Source organism: Ursus maritimus, unplaced genomic scaffold (assembly GCF_017311325.1).
Source record: "Ursus maritimus isolate PB19 unplaced genomic scaffold, ASM1731132v1 scaffold_37, whole genome shotgun sequence".
In the NCBI taxonomy this organism is placed as follows: Eukaryota; Metazoa; Chordata; class Mammalia; order Carnivora; family Ursidae; genus Ursus; species Ursus maritimus.
In genome coordinates, this window is record NW_024426341.1 from 355,478 (window position 1) to 360,362 (window position 4,885).

Genomic DNA, 4,885 nt, shown 5'->3' on the forward strand with positions numbered 1-4,885 from the left:
CTGGGCATCAGGGGATGTGAACTGGGGCTGGAATGCTGCTGGAACCAGGGAAGATTTCTGCTCATCTGTTCTCAGCGAAAAGCTGAGCTTATTAGATCTCTTTTAACTCCTGTGTCCATTTTTTTCTTCTCTGTGTTTTTGGACCTATTTTTTCTAAGTGTTTTAAAATGCAAGATGATCACATTAAAATGGAGCCCTCTGTTTCCATGTCCCTGGGAGGCTTACTAACTAGAATTTAAGTACTATTTACAGACACTTCAGGGTAAAGGTAAATTTGATGTTGACTGCTTGCCTAGTACCATTTCTTTCAACACTATTGTGGCTGCAGGTGAAAAAAACATGGTAGTAATGCAGTGCCAGGGGTTCATAGTGCACGGTGTGTGTGTGTGTGTGTGTGTGTGTGTGTGTGTGTGTGTGTGTGTGTGTGTTGTGGGGCATGAGCAGTCCTCACGCAATGGTACTGGAGTTCATGCAATAATATGTGACCCGTAGATACAGAATGTTCACCAACAGATGGAAATAGGGAAGGAATCCATCTCTATTCACAGAATACCTTGGAAGAAAATTAGTAAGATGCAAAGAACACCATGTGAAGGAAGGATTCTCTGTGTCTTGAAGTCCCATCAGTGGCAGGAAAGCCCCCTCGGTCCTCAACATTCTCTGCCACCACCTCTCCTCTCTCCCTCTTACTCATTCCCTCACCGCACTGACTGCATGTTGAGATCTGCAGATCTGCAGTAAGTGTCTTCTGTGGGGCCTTTGCTCTGCTTTCCCTGCAGGGCACAGCCCTCCCCCAGATATCCTCCTGTCTCTTGCTTAGTCTTTCTGGAAGCCTGTGTTAAAATGTCACCTTCTTTGCAGCTTTCCCTGAACTACTATTACTTATCACCCTCCCCACCCACTCCTTTTTATACCGACTTTTTTTTTTCCTTCATGGCACCTGTTGCTAATCTGACATGGTATATGATATTTATTTTTTTTAACGTATCTTCTTTCTCTATCCTTGGATCCTATAGACCTTTCTCTTTTTTCTCCAAGTCTTTATTTAAATTTCAGTTAGTAAACATACAGAGAAATATTAGTTTCCGGGGTAGAATATAGTGATTCAACACTTCCATGCAACACCTGCTGCTCATCACCACAACTGCCCTCCTTCATCCCCATCAATTTTTTTACCCATCCCCCACCCACCTCCCTCCATTAACCCTCAATTTATTTCTCTATAGATAAGAGTCTGTCTCCTGATTTGCCTCTCTTATTTTCCTCCCACTATGTTCTTTGTTTTCTTTCTTAAATTCCACACATGAGTGAAATCATATGGTATTTGTCTTTCTCTGACTTATATCACTTAGAATTATACACTCTAGCACCATCCACATCATTGCAGTTGGCAAGAATCATTCCTTTTGGTGCCTGAGGATTATTCCTGTGTGTGTATGTATATATACCAAACTCCTTTATCCATTCATCACTCAGTGCACATTTGGGCCCTCTGCGTACTTTGGCTATTGTAGACATTGCTGCTATAATATTTAGGGTACATGTATCCCTTTGAATTAGTATTTTTGTATCCTTTGGGTAAATACCTAATAGTGCAACCTATGGAATGGGAAAAGATATTCGCAAATGACATATTTGATAAAGGGTTAGTATCCAAAGTGACAAAGCACTTATCAAACTCACCACCCAAAAAACAAATAATCCAGTTAAGAAATGGACAAAGGACATGAACAGACCCTTTTCCAAAGAAGACATACAGATGGACAACAGATACATGAAAAGAAGCTCAACATCGCTCATCCTCAGGGAGATACACATCAAAACTACAGTGAGATACCACCTCATGGCAGTCAAAATGGCTAAAATTAACACAGGAAACAGGTGTTGGCATGGATGTGGAGAAAGGGTAACCCTTGCGGAGTGTTGGTGGGAATGCAAACTGGTGAAGGCATTCTGGAAAACAGTATGGCGGTTCCTCAAATAGTTAAAAATAGAGCTACCCTATGATCCAGCAATTGCACTGCTAGGTGTTTACCCAAAGGATGAGCTTTCTAACTCAGCACCCTATGCTCTTTGTCTTGAAGATTTTGTGCTCAACATTATTCCTCAAATGCGGGAAAGCATTTCTCACTGAAACTATAACACATGCCCTCTTAGGGAAAAGGCTGAATGCACAGGAATTCCTTTTTTTAATAATATTTTTTATTATATTATCTTAATCACCATACAGTACATCCCTAGTTTTTGATGTAAAATTCCATGATTCATTACTTGCATATAACACCCAGTGCACCATGCAATACATGCCCTCCGTATAGGGGAGGGGGGTGGGGGAATGGGATAGGCTGGTGATGGGTATTAAGGAGTGCACAGGAATTCCTAATCAGGGATGCCAGGTAACATCCCTTAAATGGGATCAGATCTATACAAAAAATATATAGCTTGTTCTTGATTGCAAAATATAAATTGCAATGTGTCACTCTGTTAATAATCCCCATTTGCTACAAATCAAAACTAAAATGAGATGTCACCTCACACCTGTCAGAGTAGGTAAAATCAACAAGGCAAGAAACAACAGATGTTGGCGAGGATGTGGAGAAAGAAGAACCCTCTTGCCCTGTTGGTGGGAATGAAAACTGGTGCAGGTGCTCTGGAAACCAGTATGGAGGTTCCTCAAACAGTTAAAAATAGAATAACCCTACAATCCAGCAATTACACGACTATGTATTTACCCAGAGAATACAAAAATACCAATCCAGAGGGACACATGCCCTCCAAAGTTTATAACAGCATTATCTACAATACCCAAACTGTGAAAACTACCCAAGTGTCTATACACTGATGAATGGATAAATAATTGGTATGTATATACAATGGAATATTATTCAGCCATCAAAAAGAATGAACTCTTGTTTTTTATAATGACGTAGATGGAGCTAGAGAATACTGTGCAATGCCAAGTAAGTTGATTAGAGAAAGACAAATACCATATGATGTCACACATATGTGAAAATTAAGAAACAAAACAAAAGAACCTATTGGGGAAAAAGAGAGAGAGAGACAAACCAAGAAACAGATTCTTAATTACACAGAACAAACTAATGTTTGCCAGAAGGGAGGTGGGTGAGTGGATGGAGGAAGCAGGCAATGGAGATGAAGGAGGGCATTTGTCCTGATGAGCACTGGATGCTGTACGGGTGTGTTGAATCACTGTATTGTCGACCAGAAACTATTATCACACTGTAGGTTAACTAACTGGTTTTTAAATAAAAAACTTTAAACATGAATAAAGAAAAAATTAATAAATAAATAGCCCATCTGCTTGAAAATTTATCATGTTATTTTTTTCTTTCCTACTGGTCATCTCCAACACATGGTACTGCCCAACAATACACGAATTTCAGTGTTTCTTCTTCAGCAATTTCCAGAGGACCCACAACTGCAGCCCCTCATAGTTGGGCTTTTCCTCTCCATGTACATGAACATGCTGTTTGGGAATCTGCTCATACCCCTGTCCAGCAGCTCTATTCCCACCTCCAGATGACAATGTACTTCCTCCTCACCAACCTGTCCTTTGTAGACATCTGTTTCACCTCCACCACCATCCTGAAGAAGCTGTGGAACAACAGGGCCCAGTGCAAGGTTATTAACTCTGCAGGCTCAGCCAGATGTATTTTTTCCTACTGTGTGCAGAGTTAGATGACTTTATCCTGTCCACAATGGCCTATGACTGCTTCATGGCCATCTCTCACCCCCTGAACTACACAGTCATCATGAACCCCCGGCTCTGTGGACTGCTGATTCTGGTGTCCTGGGTCATCAGTGGTCTCAATTCTTTGTTACAGAGCTTAATGGAGTTGCAGCTGTCCTTCTGTACAGGCATGGAAATCCCCCATTTTTTCTGTGAATTCAATCAGGTAGTGGGCATCTCGTTCTGGCACCATTCTTAATGACATAGTGATGAATTTTGTAACTATGTTGCTGGGTGATGCTCCCCTGACTGGGGTCCTTATTCTTACTCTAGGGTAGTTTCCTCCATATGTGAGATCTCATCAGCTCAGGACAAGTATAAAGCACTTTCCACCTGTGCATCTCACCTCTCTGTTGTCTCCTTATTTTATTGTACAGGCCTAGGAGTGTACCTTAGCTCTGCTGCTCCCCAGGGCTCTCACGCAAGTGCAGAAGCCTCAGTGATGTACACGGTGGTCACCCCCATGCTGAAACCCTTCATCTACAGCCTAAGGAATAGAGACCTAAAGAGGGCTCCAAAAAGAATCATTGGGGTTCAGCATGGGGGTGATGTAAAAGCCATCATCCTGGTGCTGCAGAATTCTCCATGTTTGAAGGGTTCACAGCCTCAGAGCCAAGAACAGTTCCTTCTATTTATTTCCTAGAATTTCCATTTGCTTGAATTCAATTTCTCCATGCATTTAAGTTACTCACTTTCTTGAGCTTCTGCTCTGTCTGATATGCAGACAGTTTTTCCCTTTGTCCATTTCCTACCTTTTCAAAGTTTTCCCTAGCATTGATCAAATATATTTGGAAATTCCTATTTATGTCATAGAGTACCATGGATTTCTTAAGGATACTTTCTACTCAAACAACACATATCATTCCAAGTAATTTTTCTCATTTTACTAAAAGGATAGTCATGAGTCTTATTATTTACATAGAAAAACTACTTTTGGTAATCAAGGCCATTTATATAATATAACAATAAAGGAAAGTATGAGCCCCCATTTATTCACTTACAGAAGTTCATCAATACTTCATACCTCACTGCCTTCACTGCTTATCCTGACAATGTAGACTAACTTAAGATTTATCCTATAGGTAGTCACTGAGTTCCACTCTCCTTATTATGATCATGTTCCCCTGTGAAGCT

General features: G+C 40.8%; 1 pseudogene; it reads left to right on the forward strand.

Moving 5' to 3' along the window:
- Nucleotides 1-3,373: 3,373 nt before the first annotated feature.
- On the forward strand, nucleotides 3,374-4,394 carry LOC103681594 (annotated as a pseudogene).
- The last annotated feature ends 491 nt before the right edge of the window (nucleotides 4,395-4,885 follow it).